Raw genomic sequence first — 19,898 nt, forward strand, 5'->3', positions numbered from 1 at the left:
CAGGTGGACTAACTTTTTTTTTTAAACTGCACCTTCTTGGCCTCAGAGTGCAACACATTAACTTTGGGATTACCGTAGGCTGCATGAGAGGGGGCTAAACCAACATGCATGAAACCAATATAAAAGCTGTTTTGTTTACATGCCATATCAAAACAGGTCCACTCACATTTGCTCAAGACTAAGCAAAGGTCTATTCAAATAACACGCCAAAACACCAAAATATAGCAAGCATTGCTCATTTCTAACTGATTGAGACTATTCATGAAAATATTTTATTGACTAATCAGGGGATTTAATACTTCAGTAACAACCAGTTAACCTATATCCTTTCAAAATTAAACAATTTGAAAGAAACCATTTGCTGAAACAGCAAATCATTTACCATACATTCTGCAGTTTGCTTACAATGATAGAGAAATAAATTTTCCTCAACACATGGGTGTTACAATTAGAAAGTTTTTGTCAAGTCATATATGTCTGGTTGTTACTTCACTCAAGGCACAAAGCTGATTTCAATCATTCCAACGCGCAGCACGTGAATTCATTTTTTATGGCATGTGTATTTAATTTACTATTAATATAGATCAAATGCTCTATATCACATCATATTGTAGATTCATATTAACGCAAACAGTTAAAACACAAAGCATAACATAAGAAAGTGGAACAGGAGTAGGCCATACGGCCCCTTGAGCCTGCTCCGACATTCAATAAGATCATGGTTGATCTGATCATGGACTCAGCGCCATCTCCCGGCCAGCTCTCCACAACCCCTTATCGCCTTATCGTTTAAGAAACTGTCGATTTCTGTCTTAAATTTATTCAATGTTTGAGCTTCCACAGCTCTCTGAGGCAGTGAATTCCACAGATTTACAACCCTCAGAAGAAATTCCTTCTCATCTCTGTTTTAAATGGGCAGCCCCTGATTCTACAATCATGCCCTCTAGTTCTAGTCTCCCCCATCAGTGGAAACATCTTCTCTGCGCCCACCTTGTCAAGCCCCCTCATAATCTTAGACATTTCAATAAAATCACCCTTCATTCTTCTGAATTCCAATGAGTAGAGGCCCAACTTGCTCAACCTTTCCTCATAAGTCAACCACCTCATCTCCGGAATCAACCTAGTGAACCTTCTCTGAACTGCCTCCAAAGCAAGTATATCCTTTCGGAAATATGGAAACCAAAACTGCACGCAGTATTCCAGGTGTGGCCTCATCAATACCTGATATAGCTGTAGCAATACTTCCCTGCTTTTATACTCGTCCCCTTTGCAATAAAGGCCAAGATACCATTGGCCTTCCTGATCACTTGCTGTACCTGCATACTATCCTTTTGTGTTTCGTGCACAAGTACCCCCCGCCCGCTGTACTGCGGCACTTAGTAATCTTTCTCCATTTAAATAATAACTTGCTCTTTGATTTTTTTTCTGCCAAAGTGCATGATCTCACACTTTCCAACATTATACTCAATCTGCCAAATTTTTGCCCACTCATTTAGCTTGTCTATGTCCTTTTGCAGATTTTTTGTGTCCTCCTCACACATTGCTTTTCGTCCCATTTTTGTGTCGTCAGCAAACTTGGCTACGTTACACTCAGTCCCTTCTTCCAAGTCGTTAATATAGATTGTAAATAGTTGGGGTCCCAGCACTGATCCCTGTGGCACCCCACTAGTTACTGGTTGCCAACCAGAAAATGAACTACTTATCCCGACTCTGTTAGTTAGCCAATCCTCTCTCCAGGGTAATATATTACTCCCAACCCCGTGAACTTTTATCTTTTGCAGTAACCTTTTATGTGGCACCTTGTCAAATGCCTTCTAGAAGTCCAAATACACCACATGCACTGATTCCCCTTTATTCACCCTGTCCGTTACATCCTCAAAGAACTCCAGCAAATTTGTCAAACATGACTTCCCCTTCATAAATCCATGCCGACTCTGCCTGACCGAATTTTGCTTTTCCAAATGTCCTCCTACTGCTTCTTTAATAATGGACTCCAATATTTTCCCAACCACAGATGTTGGGCTAACTGGTCTATAGTTTCCTGCTTTTTGTCTGCCTCCTTTTTTAAATAGGAGTGTTACATTTGCAGTTTTCCAATCTACTGGGACGGCCCCAGAATCCATGGAATTTTGGTAAATTACAACCAATGCATCCACAATCCCTGCCGCTACTTCTCAAGATCCTCGGATGCAAGCCATCAGGTCCAGGGGATTTATCTGCCTTTAGACCCATTATCTTACTGAGTACCGCCTCCTTAGTGATTGTGATTGTGTTAAGTTGCTCACCCCCTATAGCCCCTTGACTATCCACTGTTAGAATATTGTTAGTGTCCTCTGGTGGAGGACCTTTGTCTTACGGATGTTTAGCGTAAGACCCATGCTTTCGTATGCCTCAGTAAATACGCCGACTATATTCTGGAGTTCAGCCTCAGAATGTGCGCAGAAGTAGCCGTCGTCCACGTACAGTAGCTCAGTGACAGAGGTTGGGATGATCTTGGACCTGGCCTGGAAGCGGCGAAGGTTAAACAGCTTCCCACTGGTTCTGTAGTTTAGTTCTACTCCAGCGGGGAGCTTGTTGACTGTGAAGTGGAGCATGGCAGCGAGGAAGATTGAGAAGAGGGTTGGAGTGATGACACCGTCCTGTTTGACCCCAGTCCGGACGTGGATTGGGTCTGTAATGGATCCATTGGTAAGGATCACAGCCTGCATGTCGTTGTGGAGCAGGCGAAGGATGTTGACAAACTTTTGACAACCACCAGCCTGTCCTTGCCGCACAGCACTGCCCCCCAGTCATCAAGATCCATGGCGCGGCCCTTGACAACGTGGACCATTTCCCATACCTCGGGAGCCTTTTAACAAAAGCAGACATTGATGAGGAGATTCAACACCGCCTCCAGTGCAGCCTTCGGCCGCCTGAGGAAGAGTGTTCGAAGACCAGGCTCTCAAATCTACCACCAACCTCATGGTCTACAGCGCTGTAGTAATATCTGCCCTCCTGTATGGCTCAGAGACATGGACCATGTACAGAAGACACCTCAAGTCGCTGGAGATATATCACCAAAGATGTCTCCGCAGGATCCTACAAATCACCTGGAGGACAGGCGCACCAACATCAGCTTCCTCATCCAGGCTAACATCCCCAGCATTGAAGCATTGACCACACTCGATCAGCCCTGCTGGGTAGGCCACATAGTTCGCATGCCAGACGCAAGACTCCCAAAGCAAGTGCTTTATGCAAAGCTCCTTCACGGCAAACGAGCCAAAGGTGGGCAGAGGAAATGTTACAAGGACACCCTCAAAGCCTCCCTGACAAAGTGCGACATCCCCACCGACACCTGGGAGTCCCTGGCCCAAGACCACATTAAGTGGAAGAAGTGCATCCGAGAGGGCGCTGAACACCTCAAGTCTCAATGCCGAGAGCATGCAGAAATCTTGCGCAGGCTGCAGAAAGAGCGTGCGGAAAACCAGTCTCACCCACCCCTTCCCTCAACGACTATCTGTCCCACCTGTGACAGAGTCTGTGGCTCTTGTATTGGACTGTTCAGCCACCAAAGAACTCACTTCAGGAGTGGAAGCAAGTCTTCCTCGATTCCGAGGGACTGCCTACGATGATGAGTGTCCTCTACCGTAAAGACTGATACAAAATATTTGTTCACAGAGTTTGTGCCATCTCCATGTTCCCCATTACTAATTCCCCGGTCTAGTCCTCGAAGTGATCAACATTTACTTTAGCCACTCTTTTCCTTTTTATATACCTACAGAAACTCTTGCTATCATTTTTTATATTTTGTGCTAGTTTACTTAACAAGCATGAATGTCAATTAATCCTGTAGGCTAGTTTTGAGAAATGGCATCATCGATTGGCATGGCAGCACATGGGTATTCACTGGCTGAACAAAGGAAACACTTCATCAGGCAAATTATGTCAGCCCTGGTTTCAACAAACAATATTCTCTACGTGACATTTGTAAATACCCATGCCTAAATTTTTTTTAAATACATGATAAAATCTGTTGCAATATTATCCTTTGGATTAACGTGCTGCTCAAGTCAAGTGAAGGAACGATCATCTGCGCCAGGTTAATTTTCGTAGCGCATATCAATACTGCTCCAAATCATTTAACAGGAGCAACCTGCTGGGGGCAAGATAAGAGAATAGACAGGTCTCTTACATTGGAGTTTTACCACTACACAACAGTGCCATTCTTGAGAAATGGTGAAGCTTGCCAGAGAAAGTAACCAACACAGTAATTAATTATATCTGAGATTTACATGTGTACCACAATGCCAGTAGAGCTACCAGATAACCAAAATATCTCCATTTTCAGAGATCTGCTGGTCAATTTTACAAGATAATTCGACGAGGAAGGTTATTCAGCCACCCAAGTTCATCCCACTAAAAAGATTTTAATATCCCATATTCAGCACCCAATTGTTCCATAAATGACCCCACATTATTTGCCTCCTTACTCTATTCTCAGGGTCCATTCCATGCATTGATCATTCCTTGAACAAAGAACTTATCAGTCTTAAATTTACCTTTGACGAGTTTGAGCTTAACTAATAATCTTGCAGATGGAGCGGAGTTAACTCCATTTTAGAAGTCGAGGCACACCAGGTTGTTTGGGTTTCCATGGTGCACTTGGGATGTGATTAGCTCAAAATATGTCGAGGAAGTTGGTCAGGCACAACTTTCCTGCTCAATCTATTTTATGCAGAATGCTATTGATTATCCTGAAATCTACTCCTAATAAATGATTCCATTATTTTACACTGGACTGAAGACTACTGGATTTATCGTGGCCTATATCTGCTTTACACCCTTTTTGAAGATGAGCAGCAGGATAACTTACATCCTGTTGAGCTTCGATTGTCCCCTGCCTTCTTAATAATATTCAATGCCTCATAACTCTCCTCTGTAGTACTTAGGGTTAAATACCACCTATTCGTGGGAATTGATTTGCTTTGAACCCTTTTAGCCTGTTTGGGATTTCTATCTTAATTACATCAATCATTAATTCTATTTGGGTTATCGCTACTTAGGGAGGGCGTGTTATCCATCTCTTCATAACAATTGCTTTAATTAATCCAAAATCAAGCAAAGTTCTTGTGGGAAGTTGTAGACCAGTGAACGAACATTTACTATGGATAGAAGGCATCCTGAAATACCTGGATAGATGTAGTATACATCTTACAAGTTCACTCGAGCTTTTTCTTTTAAAAAAGGAACTAAAAGGTCTGGTTAACAATGGAACTTATTTGAATGTGGATATATTTAGATTTTAGCAATACTTTTCATACTATGCCACGCAAGCAATTAGCCACAAGGTAGGAAAGGCAAGGAGCATGAGGCAAGCTTCTGAGATGGGCTAGAATTTAGTCCAGAACCAATAAGGGGTAAGCCATTTCGGTCCGAGATGAGGAGAAACTTCTTCACACAGAGTGGTGAACCTGTGGAATTCTCTACCACAGAGAGTTGTTGATGCCAGTTCATTGGATATATTCAAGAGGGAGTTAGATATGGCCCTCACGGCTAAAGGGATCAAGGGGTATGGAGAGAAAGCAGGAAAAGGGTACTGAGGTGATGATCAGCCATGATCTTGTTGAATGGTAGTGCAGGCTCGAGGGGCCAAATAGCCTACTCCTGGCACCTCTTTTCTTTGTTTCTATGTTTCCACTCTGAGTTCTCAGGTGACTATACAGTCCAATACGGAAATTAGTTTCCGTCAGAGGTGGGGCAGACAGTCGTTGAAGGAAAGGGTGGGTGGGGTGTCTGGTTTGCCGTATGCTCCTTCCGCTGTCTGTGCTTGGTTTCTGCATGCTGTAGGTGATGAGACTCGAGGTGCTCAACGCCCTCCCGGATGCTATTCCTCCACTTAGGGCAGTCTTGGACCAGGGATTCACAGGTGCCGGTGGGGTTGTCGCACTTTATCAAGGAGGTTTTGAGGGTGTCCTTGAAACGTTTCCTCTGCCCATTTGAGGCTCGCTTGCCGTGCTGCATTAATGGGGGTGCTGTCCTTCAGATGAAATTTTAAATAGAGGACACTCCATCTGTTTCCTTAACCCCAGAATCACTCAAACTATTGCCAGATCCCGGGCCTTCATCCCAGTACGACCACACCACCACAGCCACTCCAGTACAAAATTCCTGTTTTTATGAAACTATATATTCTCTCACTCACGGTGAGCATCAACATAAGAAATCAACTATTATTAAAAAGAGTACATGTAGCACTTGATTTTGTCACACTTCCTGTGTCATTATTCCTCTAACACTTGTACTTGTATGCAAATGCATTTCAAATTCTTGCAGCTAATTTATTCAAGCCCAATGCAAATTTATTCCAGCTGGTTTTAATTGCAAATTTCTTAGAAAAGAGAAGGCAACCCAACTTACTCAAACTACTGAGAATTTATACTGTCATTTTTCCTCTCAACCAACAACTGGTGCTTACATAGCACATTTAACGTCTCAAGGCGCTCCACAAGAGAGTTATCAATCAAAATTTAACACCGAGCTAAAGAGGGAGATATCAGGACAGATGAGCAAAAGCTTCATCAAAGAGGTAGGTTTCAAGGAGCGACTGAAAGGAGGAGTGAGATGTAGAGGCAGAGAGGTTAAAGGAGAGAATTCCAGAGCTTAGGGTATAGGCACGTAAAACACGGCTGCCAATGGCGGTGTGATTAAAATCGGGGATGAGCAAGATGCCAGAATTGGAGGAGCACAGCGATCTCAAAGGCTTGTCGGACTGGAAGAAGTGAGAGAGAGAGAGGCAAGGCCGTGCAAGGAATTGAAACAAAGATGAGAATTTTAATATTGAGACGCTGCCAGACCAGGAGCCAATGTTGGTCAGCAAGCACGGGGTGATGGATGAATGGGACTTCAGCCAAATAATAACACAAAATTATGTAACATCATAGAAACATTTCAAAAAATTTACATTTCACAATAACATTATTAAATTATCTTGTGCCTTTTGAATAGTTTCATTGTTTACCTGAAGGTCACAGCCTCTCTCAAAAGCCTGAAACTGGCCATGATGCCTTTGCCCTGAGCTACAATTCTGTTGTCTGAAGCCAGATCTTGCAGTCTGATTGTACAATGCCTTCAATTTCCCAGGATACAACAGAGGGATATTGCTAACCCAAATCGAAGGAGGTTTATCTTTTCCCTCTTTTGCTATCAGGTTGGTTGTTGGGCAATTATTAGACAAAGAACTAGATGACAAAATTCAATAGCTTTATTCAGCTTTAATTACTGCAAGTGAGACACAGCACGAGCTCACTTGTGATATAACAGAGTATTGATCAGAAACCCATGCATATGTTTATTTTTTAATTTCAAAACATTTTTTTCAGTGACAAGTCAAGACATGTCTTAACTGGGTAAACATTATTCCAGTTTATGATTTTTGAAAAACATTTTAGATAGAATCTGAACGATTAATTTAAGGTTTATGATCATGTTTAGAGAGACACCCAATACCTGTCCCTTCTATTGTTTGGAATTATAAATCTAAAACAAAGTACTGTTTATATAAAAATAATTTATACAGCTGCAGTGGGTAAGGGAAATAAAAATTATTCACAAAACTGGCCAGTCACAAAAGATGCCAAGTTCTGTCTCTCACATTCAATTTCCAAGAGACTAACAAATTTCATTATTGAGAGAGAATGGAAGCTTCAAGCAAAGTTACATTTCTACAACCAAAGAATATTAAGAGGCACTAAAATGTCTGTGGCTTAGCTCAAAAATATTCTGCACATTCACTATTTGATGGGCATCGGTTTAAAAAGTCAAGATTTCTCATTTTTGTTAGCAGCAGTGGAGGCAGCCACGTGAATTTCATTTGTTTTTGTCAACCAGGTGGATGGCATGCAAAATCTCAACTCGGTTTGAAAATCTACAACCAAGCCATTGAGAAATCTATTAGATCTTCAGGTGAATCAATATGAAATATATTGCAGAAAAATTACCATTGCAATTCTTTCAGAGATGCCCAAACACACACATCCCTTATACCATTCAATGTTTCAATTCATCAGTCATTTACCTATACACCAACCTTGGAGCCGGAATGCACATACTGATTTAATTTTTAAAAAAATACATGCAACACTTAGTGGGTGGAATATATAAAATGAGAACTGTGAATGGATTTAGACGACTACAATATTGACTGTCCTTCTCTAGTTCCGAGCCACTACTTCCTATATGGTCGATGTTTTAATACTGAAAATTTCACTTCAAGTAGACATAAGTTTCAGTTCAGATTAGATTTGTGTGAATGTTATGTTCATCCTGAAACTAGGCTTAGTTTCACAGTCACAGGTGAGATATGAATAAATGTCATGCACATTTTTGAAAATCATCAGTTAGCAATCATTTTTCACGTTTCTGTTGGTTTTAGTCTTTCCCTCCCCTTTTTGTCAGTGACTCTCAAATTTTCTCACCGTGGTGTTTGTATCTCTCTCCAAGTTTTCTCTGTGTGGCTCTCACACATGTCCCATGACTGATGGGAGTCAATTTCTGTCACTTTACCATTAGAAATTCCAGTGTACAGAACAGGAAGATGCCAATAGGCTTGAAACTGACCATGAGCACGAGTGTAAGCATTCTCAATGATTATTTCCTCAAAGTATTCACAAGGGAAGAACATGCCCACCTCCGCAAAAACATACCACGACATAATTCAAGACTTCAATATAAATTACATTGAAATCCTAGCCAACCTGATAGGGATTAAAACTAATAGATCCTTGGAGATGGATGTATTTACCCTGAGAGTGCCGACAAAGATGAGAGAAGATTTGCGAGTGACTGACAATCATTATGAGGGAGTCAATGGACTGTGAGGGGATACAGGTGGAGCGTCCGAAATCCAGAAACCTCGGGACTGAGGGCATTACGGATTCCGGGTAATTCTGGATTTTGTCACGTCTTTCCAACGTCCTGAAACCGGAAACGCCTGGCCCGAGGGAAGGAGCCGGGGGGGGGGGGGGGGGGCCTTGAGGTGTGGGGCGGTGGACCGAGGTGGGGGGCCAGCGGGGAAGTCCGGCGGGCGAGTCCGGTGGGGCCTGGGTGGAGGTCGACAGTTCTGGGTTCAGCAGAGTCAGCTGCAGGTCAGGGGTTCTGGGTCAGGGGTTGGCGGCCGGGAAAAACCTACATTGAACACCTGCAAAAAAGGCAAGTTAAAGTTTTTATTTTTTAATTCTTTTTCAGTGATTTAGTAGGTAAGGGTTTTGTGAATTTTTATGTTTTGGAATTTTCTTGGGGTGCTTTTCCCCCTCCCGAGGCCCAACTCTCAGCGGGAATAGGTTTTTAAAAATAAGGTCCGGATTCCAGTAATTTTCCAGATTCCGGACGACGCCGCCACGGATTGGCCCGGTGTCCAGATTCCGGAACATTCCAAATTTCGGATCTCTGGATTTCGGATGCTCAACCTGCATCAGCAGATTGGAAACAGACAACATGGCGCCCATATACAAGACACAACGGGAACGACAGGCCCATTAGTCTTACTTCAATTCAATATAAAATAATGGAATCAATTATTTGGAAAAGGTTGAGGATTTTCTACACAACAACTTGGTAAACAACAGTTAACTCAGCTTCAGGAAGGGTAGGTCCTGCCTGACCAACTTGCTTGTTATCTTATAAGAAACATAATAGAAGGAGTAGGCCACCTGGCCCCTCAAGCCTGCTCCGCCATTTAATAAGATCCTGGCTGATCTGATCATAGATTCAGCTCCACTTCCTTGACCGCACCCTATAATCTTTTACTCCCTTATCGCTCAAACATTTGTCCATCTCCACCTTAAATATATTCAATGACCCAGCCTCCACAGCTCTCCGGGGCAGAGAATTCTATAGATTTACAACCCTCTGAAGAAATTCCTCCTCATCTCAGTTTTAAATGGATGGCCCCTTATTCTGAGACGACGTCCCCTAGTTCTGGTTTCCCCTGTGAGTGGAAATATCTTCTCTGCATCCACCTTGTTGAGCCCCCTCATTATCTTATATGTTTTGATAAGATCACCTCTCATTCTTTTGAACTCCAATGAGTATAGGCCCAACCTATCTTCATGTCAACCCCCTCATCTCCGGAATCAACCTAGTGAACCTTCTCTGAACAGCCTCCAGTGCAAGTATTCCTTCCTTAAATACGGAGACCAAAACTGTACACAGTACTCTAGGTGTGGTCTCACCAATACCCTGTACAGTTGTAGCAGGGCTTGTCGGCTTTTATACTCTATCCTCCTTGCAATAAAGGCCAACATTCCATTTGCCTTCGTGATTACTTGCTGTACCTGCATACTAACTTTTTATGTTTCAAGCACAAGGACCCCCAGGTCCCTCTGTACTGCAGCACTTTGCAAATTTTCTCCATTTAAATTATAATTTGCTTTTCTATTTTTTCTGCCAAAGTGGATAACTTCACATTTTCCCACATTATACTCCATCTTCCAAATTTTTACACATTATACTCCATCTTCCAAATTTTTACCCACTCAATTTGCCTTTCTATATTCCTTTTCAGATTTTTTGTGTCCTCCCCACAATTTGCTTTCCCACTCATCTTTGGATCATCAGCAAACTTGGCTACATTACACTCGGTCCCTTCATCCAAGTCATTAATATAGATTATAAATAGTTGAGGACCCAGCATCGAGCCCTGCGGCACCCCACTAGTTACTGTTTGCTAACCGGAAAATGACCCATTTATCCCGAATGGGATCAGAATGGCAGGCAGTGACTAGTGGGGTACCGCAAGGTTCTGTGCTGGGGCCCCAGCTGTTTACATTGTACATTAATGATTTAGACGAGGGGATTAAATGTAGTATCTCCAAATTTGCAGATGACACTAAGTTGGGTGGCAGTGTGAGCTGCGAGGAGGATGCTATGAGGCTGCAGAGTGACTTGGATAGATTAGGTGAGTGGGCAAATGCATGGCAGATGAAGTATAATGTGGATAAATGTGAGGTTATCCACTTTGGTGGTAAAAACAGAGAGACAGACTATTATCTGAATGGTGACAGATTAGGAAAAGGGAAGGTGCAACGAGACCTGGGTGTCATGGTACATCAGTCATTGAAGGTTGGCATGCAGGTACAGCAGGCGGTTAAGATAGCGAGGGGATTTGAGTACAGGGGCAGGGAGGTGTTGCTACAGTTGTACAGGGCCTTGGTGAGGCCACACCTGGAGTATTGTGTACAGTTTTGGTCTCCTAACTTGAGGAAGGACATTCTTGCTATTGAGGGAGTGCAGCAAAGATTCACCAGACTGATTCCCGGGATGGTGGGACTGACCTATCAAGAAAGACTGGATCAACTGGGCTTGTATTCACTGGAGTTCAGAAGAATGAGAGGGGACCTCATAGAAACATTTAAAATTCTGACGGGTTTAGACAGGTTAGATGCAGGAAGAATGTTCCCAATGTTGGGGAAGTCCAGAACCAGGGGTCACAGTCTAAGGATAAGGGGTAAGCCATTTAGGACCGAGATGAGGAGAAACTTCTTCACCCAGAGAGTGGTGAACCTGTGGAATTCTCTACCACAGAAAGTAGTTGAGGCCAATTCACTAAATATATTCAAAAGGGAGTTAGATGAAGTCCTTACTACACGGGGGATCAAGGGGTATGGCGAGAAAGCAGGAATGGGGTACTAAAGTTTCATGTTCAGCCATGAACTCATTGAATGGCGGTGCAGGCTAGAAGGGCTGAATGGCCTGCTCCTGCACCTATTTTCTATGTTTCTATGACACTATTTTCTGTTAGTTAGCCAATCCTCTATCCATGCTAATATATTACCCCAGCCCCTTGAGCTGTTATCTTGTGCAGTAACCTCTTATGTGGGCACCTTATCAAATGCCTTCAGGAAATCCAAATACACCACATCCACTGGTACCCCCTTATCCACCCTACTCGTTACATCCTCAAAGAACTCGAGCAAATTTGTCAAACATGACAGTACAAGTCGACTGCAGTAAACCCCAAGATATTTGATAATGTTCCACCAAATGATTACAAATTAAGTTCAATGCGTTGACTATTCAGGGTAAAACTTGGGAAGAAATTGTCTGAAGGGTAGAAAACAATAGGGACTGGTTAGAGGGGTCATGTCGGGGGGAGCACAGAGTGGAATGCCCCAAGAAACACGGTTTCTAATTGAGATCAATGACTTGGGTTCTGAAACTCAATGCAATTTGGTTACATTCACAGTCGATACTAAACGGAGAGGTAGTGGAATCAAAGGCGGCATGCCAGAAACTACAGACCAAGATAGCGAAACTAATGTGTGAATGGACCGAACAATGACAGATGAAATTTAATGCAGATGTGTTTAACATATTGAACACAGGAATGAAAAATGGGCAACATACATACTTCATGAATGACGCTGAAATAGCCAAGAATTAATTTCAAAAAGGCAGAGGAGTCTTAGTAGACACGACATTCAACATAACCAGCATGTCAATGTGCTCTTTCAGCAGTTCTTAGCAGCTTCCATGACCACTAAATACTTAATCTTTCCTTGGCCGACAGTTCCTTGGGCTAAATTTAGCTTCTATAAATCCTAAAGAACTGTCAGCACCTCATTATAATACTTTACTGCCTGATTCTGTCATCAGAGGAGAGTGTGTCTGGATCCCATTGTATTTGTGTGTGGTTCACACTGGAATGGAATTACATAGAAATTACACATGTAAACAGGCCCATCAGCCCAACCAGTCTGTGCTGATATTTATCCTCCACGTGAACCAATCATAATCCCATGTGCTCATCCTCTTCCCATATCCCTTTTTTAATCCAAGAAACTATATTGTGGATTGAAGCAGCAGTTTGGCCCCGTCTCCTACAGGAATGAAAAGTCTTAATCATGTAACTACTACCCCCATTAAATTATTCTTACTAGTTAGAAAAATGTGGCAGTTTTTAAAATCAAGCGCGTGGTGACTTTTGGATGAAGGGGGGAGAAAAACCGTAAATGGATGAGTTTGACAAAGTCCTGCAAAAGTACATACTGTTTGGAATTATAATCCTGGTCAAAGGTCAGTGAGCAAATGCTCAAAATCATCAACTCTTGCAATCTCCCCTCGATAACTTTTTCTTTTACTTACACATTAATGTGCATGTGCTCTTGCAGTAACACAAAATGAGGCACAGTAATATGCTTTGTACAACTGTTTGGCATATTTGATTTGCAACTTTTACATGTTCTTTACTCCCCCAGGCCAGGCACATCTGTACAGGTAACCGACAAGTCTTCCACTGCTGTGCCCTCTGGTGGCACACCTTGTGATAGTACCAACAGTAGCCATGTAGGATACATGACAGAGGGGAACTTGGAGGTGATGGTGTTCCCATGTGCCTGCTCCTCTTGTCCTTCTAGGTGGTAGAGGTAGCGGTTTTGGGAGGTGCTGTTGAAGCAGCTTATCGAGTTGCTGCAGTGCACCCTTATAGATGGTACACACTGCAGCCACGGTGCGCCAGCGGTGGAGGGACCGAGTTTTTGAGGTGGTGGATGATGTGCCAATCAAGTGGGTTGTTTCGTCCTGCCGTGGGACACGACTTCACCAGGGATGGTGCTGGACGAGTCTGGGACGTTGGCTGATAGTCATATTAACTATGCATGTGGAACAGCTCTCCCAATTTTGGCACAGGTCCCCAGATGTTAGCAAGGAGGACCTTGCAAGACCAATTGGACTGGGTGTGCCTTTGTTGTGTCCGAATCCAATGCCTAGGCCGATGCAGAGTGGTCCATCCGGTTTTATTAATTTTTTTGCAGTGGTTTTATACAACTGAGTGGCTTGCTGGGCCATTTCAAAAGGCAGTTAAGAGTCAACCACATCGTTGGGGTCTGAAGTCATATGGCTTTGGTTTAATGTCTCATCCAAAAGACGGCACCTCGGCCAGTGCAGCACTCCCTCAGTGCTGCACTGGAGTGTCAGCCTAAATTCTTGTGCTCAAGTCCCTGGAGTGGGACTTGAACTCACAAGAAAAAAGAGACCTTAAGACAGTCAGGTTTAAAATAGGAGACTACAAGGTGCATGCCTGAGTTTGGAGCTACAAGCCAGATTTTGCAGTTAGAAATTTTCTGGAAAGAAAGGTAATGTCAAAACAAGTCAGCCCAAAAGAGACAGGATGTGTGGTTTATTATTTTTATTTGAGTGACACAAGTGAGGTTTGTTCACAACTGTTGCTCCGTATGCTTATTGCTGTCTGTAAAATTCAATAGCTTAAAAATTTGCTTCAGGCCTCATCACAGTAAAGCATTTTTTAGTCCACCTCTGAATTGGAGAAACACACGAGGCCACATGTGAAAGACTTGACATTCAGTTCAGATCACAACTGGGTTCTATTGTTACAGCTCTAGGCAACGCTGGTGTGTCATTAGATATTGCGCAGTGCAGGCATACTTCTGAACACAAAATGCTTACAATACTTAAGGAAATGATTAGCACCACTAGACCCAGGAGAATATCTACAGCAGACCTGTAACACCTGTGTAAGGACTAAGAGTTGTCTGTTTCAATCCCTGGATCTCACTGTCATTTACCTGGATATTGCACAGGCATGCTCTGTATCATTGGAGATGGGAAGGATTACTTACAAGAGTAGCAACTGACACCGAATCCAAGAAAACAACAATTAAAAAAAATGTGATCTGCCTTGTGATATTTCTCTATATTAAAAGGTGCTATATAAACACAAGTCGTTCTTTCGGAGATTGCACGCCAAGTAATCCAATATTTTGTTTTTTCTTAATTCAGTTCCTGACCTCTAATTCAGTTTTTAAACTATGTAATTATTTATTTATTTGTAAATTTGCTAATTGAATACTGCCCCACCCTTTTGGTCAATGACTTTTCCACAAAGTTTGTTTTGCATTCTTGAGCTCTGGCTCCACTTTCCTAAATTTTTATTGTGTTAAGTTATTGTTACAAATATAGTTTTGCGCCTTGGCTCCATTCCAGCTTCATTTTGGAAGCAGTACGAGCAGTCTAGCTTTTTCCCCCCATTTCACTCTGTTCTAGCTCCAAGTTAGTTTCTGACTTTCATTTTTAAATAAATAATCCAGCTTAGAAAATTTAAAGTATTTAAACCTGTTATTACAGAAATACTCAAAGTATTTGATTTCAAAGATTGCAAATTACTACCTCTACTTTGAATTGATGCAAGTCACTGATGTCTGGTGCTCTTTTTAATCTTGCAACACAGCAAACAAAAATGCTGCCAAGTTCACGAAATAGTTAAATATTTAAATCTTACAAATTTGTCTGCCTGACTTCTCCCCTAACTGCTCAATTCTTTTTGCATCAGCTTTGTTCCTACTGTTACATACATGTAGAATAGCTCAGCGAGGCTTTTTTAAAAACAAAATGCCATCATTGGGACACCTGATTTAGTTTAGCAAGATCACAACAAACAACTGATTGAGAAAACATCTGTTGCCCTATAATATGCCCTGTAGTACCAGTTTTTGGATCGTATCAATTATATTACTCTCAAGCAGTATCTCAACAGAAATTAAACAATTCAACAAAAATGACTATTTTGTTTTGCCATCAGAACAAAATTAGGCAATTGCATTTTCAACAAAAAATGCAAGCAAGGTAATAACATCTACATATTTGAAACAGTGGAGCACAGAAGTTCCTTTGTAAAACACAAGCCAATTTCTAGCATACCCAATTCCTTTCCACAGCACAAAAAGGTCCTTTGTAAGGTTAATTAAAATCATACAGCTGCAGAGATCAAATTAAAATATGGTTCGTTGTTTGTACTCGATGGAGGACTTAGCAAAAACTGATGGTAAAAATTAATTTGGACAGCATACGATTATTTTCAACAAAAATGCCATCATTGGGATACCTGATTTAGTTTAGCAAGATCACAACAAACAAATAAGGAAAACATTTCCTATTGGCCGAGTACGGTAGCATGCTCTGCCTGTTCACTGAATGATTCAGCACAGAAATGAGCTATATGGCTCATCAAGTCTGTGCAGGTGTTTTTCACCATATATATCACCCAGTCTAATATCACGCTCCTGTTTGCTTCCCATAGCCTTTTGTTTTATTTTTCAGAAAATAATTTATGGCCTTTGTTTCAGCAAAATTGTGGCAGAGAATTCCACATTATATAATGTAAAAAAAACTGTCTAACCACCCCTTAAATTGTTCGTGATCTTAAATTTGTGCCCTCTCGTCACCATCTACCCAGAAAATGGAAATAATCCACTTGTCACTATTTATCTCATCATAACCTTTAGTAATTTCCAGGACCTCTATCAGATCACCTCTTGCATTGCTCGACTGAAAAAAAAATCCTAAACTTCTCCCATTTCTCATAAGAATTAAGAGTAGAAGTAGGCCAATTGTCTCCTCATTCCTAGTAACATCCAAGTCAATCTATCCTGCACCTTTTCCATTGTTTTTTTGTCCTTCTCCAAATGGGAGACCCAAAGCTCAACAAAGTACTCCAAATACATCCTAAGGTTTTGCAAAAGTTCAACATCACCTCTCGATAGAAAACCAAGGATTCGTTGTCTTTTTTATGGTCATAAATACTTGCACTGCCATCTTTAATGTCCATGTACGTGCACAACATTCTGCTCTTCTATTTCATTTAAAAATCAACGAACTGTTGCATTTAAATCTGAACTATTGCACATTATCAAGCCCAATTTTACATTTTGAAAATGATCGTATTAGGCATTTGTAACTGCAAAGCTGTAAAAAATAATTAAAATGTTTCAGCACCAGCAGAGTTTGTGCCTTCAACACACACTGTATTTAAAAGCACAGCTCCCCATGATCGGCAGTCACTGTTTAAGGTCAGACAAGAATGACCACTTGGACAAGGTACTGGAGGGCTGTCTTCAGATGGGGAAGGCAGCAAATTGGAGCGATCAAAAAATTCACCTTGCATTTAAGTGCACAAGTGCTGCGTAACACACCATTCACTTATAGAAATATGATGGAACTTTTATACTAGCACATTGTAAAATAGACATTTTCAGTATATACAAAAAAATTATACCAATACTTGTAGCTAACGAAATTACAGACAGAAGTAAAAAAAATCAATTTTTTCGAACTGAAGAAAATCCTTTAAACTGACTGAAGCGGACGACAATGCAACACTAATGGAACCAGCGGCCAGCTGCTTTGTAGCCAACCAGTGTATTTATCTGTGAAAATAAAATGAATAGTTCATTAGTCAAATACAAACCTTGGACCCTCACTGCCGTCCTCCATCTCATTAACCACTGTCTTCCCACAGCCATACAGTTACCAAGACACACCAAACAAGTTACTTATCCATCCAGTCAGTTCCTTTTTCTCTTCAGTTATTGGGCCTAAGTTTCCACATGATTCGCGCCTGATTTTTAGGAGCAACTGGTGGAGAACGGACTATTTTAGAAATCGCAATTCTCCACATTTTTTTTTCTGCAGTTCTAGTCAGGTAGAACAGTTCGAGGTTAGAAGAGAATTTTTTCTTCAAAAGGGGGCGTGTCCGACCACTGACGCCTGATTTGAAAGTTTCCACAGTGAAAATGTACTCCAAACTAAAGTAGAATGGCGCCAGTGAAGATTTTTGTAGAACTGAAAAAACCTGTTCTACACATTAAAAAAATCAGGCGCAGGTTACAAATTAGGCGCCCAGAACGAGGTGGGGGGGGGGGGAAGGGAACTCATTAAATTCGACAATAAATCCTTATTTATACTTCTACAAATATTATACAAATAAATCCAACCTGAATAAACATTTATAAGCCAAGAAAAGATTAAATAAACCATCTTCCTACCTGTGTGAAAGTGCTTCAGCCAGGGAGAATTCTGCAGTTGTTCGTGCCGCTGAGCGAGAGAGAGAGGGAGGGAGGGAGAGAGGGAAGAGAGGGAGAGAGGGAGGGGAGGAGAGGGGAGGGGAGGGGAGAGGGGAGGGAAGGGGAGGGGAGGGGGGAGAGGGGGGAAGGGGGAGGGAGGGGGGGTCTGGGAACAGGAGCGGGTGTCGGGTCGGGTCGGGGGGGGGGGGGGAGCGGGCCTCGGGGCGGGGAGCGGGTCTCGGCGGGGAGCGGGTCTCGGGTCGGGGAGGAGAGCGGGTGTCGGGTCGGGGCGGGTGTCGGTCGGGGCGGGGGGGGGGGGGGGGGAGCGGGTCTCGGGTGTCGGGGGGGCGGGGCGGGGGGGGGAGCGAGTGTCGGGTCTTGTCGGGCGGGGAGCAGGAGCTGGCCATGGGAGGAGCCTCATTCACGCAGCCCCAGTGAGGCCATTGGACCAGGGCTAGGGGCTGCGTGCTTCGGGCCCCTCCCACACAGTTCGGCGCCTGGAGCTACTGCACTTGCGTGCCGACTGTAGCGCGCATGTGCAGAGGTCCCGGCACTGTTTTCAGCGCAGGGACCTGGCTCCGCCCCCCCCACAGCTCGTGCCGGCTGCGCCGAGTGCCACAGGACCTGTAAGTCGGTGGAGAATACCGAGGATTTTTTTAGGCGCCGTTTTAGGCGCGAAAAACGGACGCCCAGCTCGGAGGGGCGCCAGTTTTTTTTCTTGTGGAAACTTGGGCCCAATATTACTACTTTCCATCTGCCTTTTAATTCTCCCATGTAGCCATTTCCTGCCTAGTTTTCTTCACATTATTTTTCTGGTCATTCACTGCTCAAGTATTAAACTCGCATTGAAACTGCTGAAGCAGCACAGAACCTCAAAAGAACTTCCAGATTTAGTGGTCAAAAATGTGACATCACTGTCATACTGATTTGCTAACACCCTTTACAACCTATTGTTCAAAGTACTCATCAGATTCAGGTATAAAAAGATCTTTATATTGTAAGGTTTCAAAGTACATTATAGAATCTTATGCTGTAACTTATTACAGAAATTAAAAACCGATCCACATAACGACGACTAAATCCATTACAATATATTCTGCCATGATATTGCTTAGTGACAGGCAAGATGTTATAGAGCGAGAATGTAAACAGGGTTTGCAATTGCAAAGAATTTTGAGAAGTATGGGCATGGGACAGTGAACTAAGTGTTGAAGGAATTTATCATTGGGTCCTATTTCCATACCCTTGCCAAAATTCCATGCCCCTCCTCAGCCATTGTCTCAGGCTGAACTTGACGGTTCACAAACTCAGTGACCTATTCCACACACAGCATCACCCCTATATCTGTAATCCCTCTGGCCCGACAACACAAAACATTTTCTATTTCTCAAAATTTGGCCTCGCGCATCACTCCCTCCCTTCGTCCCACCAATGACGTCTGTGCCTTCAGTCACCTCAGCCCTACCTTCTGGAATTCCCCCTCTAAACCTCTCCACCTCTCTCCTCTTTAAAGACCCCCGCCCCCCCCCCCCACCCCCCACCTGCCTGCCGTAAAACTTTGAAGATCCTTGGGACTTCTATTCTACATTAAAGGCACTATATGTAAATGCAAGTTGTTGAACCCCAAGACAAAGATGCAAGATGAATTATCTGTGCTAAAATTACTATATACTCAGAGGCGAATTGCTGAGGGATGCTCCTGTAGATTGGCAGCTCCTTGTAAATTCCTAGCTTGTGCCCGAGTGGAAGTTATCAAGGTCAGAAAAAGCAGCATTCTTTTTAAAAGAAAAATACACTTCAGACATTTTTGTTTACAGAGACATGCTAGAAATGCACACACCTTAATACATATATAAAGCTAAAGATTAAACCTACATGTTAACAAAATACAAGATGAATTAAGTTGTTAGGATCACGACACAATTGTCAACTTTCGATATGCATTTGTGCTACTGGAGAATAAAATGCCAATAAGAGCTTTATTGCTCCAAGTTGTGTCTTGATTAAGTAAATTTTTACTTAATATAAAAAAAGACTCCCCACCTAACATGAAAGATCAGCTCTCAC

General features: G+C 42.6%; 1 protein-coding gene across 4 annotated transcripts in view; it reads right to left on the reverse strand.

The window, feature by feature from the left end:
* Window positions 1–19,898, reverse strand: part of usp6nl (USP6 N-terminal like) — a 266,108-nt gene that overhangs the window by 144,481 nt on the left and 101,729 nt on the right. The gene's annotated exons all lie outside the window — the stretch shown is intronic.

The sequence above is a fragment of the Pristiophorus japonicus genome, chromosome 13, assembly GCF_044704955.1.
Source record: "Pristiophorus japonicus isolate sPriJap1 chromosome 13, sPriJap1.hap1, whole genome shotgun sequence".
NCBI classification, from domain to species: domain Eukaryota; kingdom Metazoa; phylum Chordata; class Chondrichthyes; family Pristiophoridae; genus Pristiophorus; species Pristiophorus japonicus.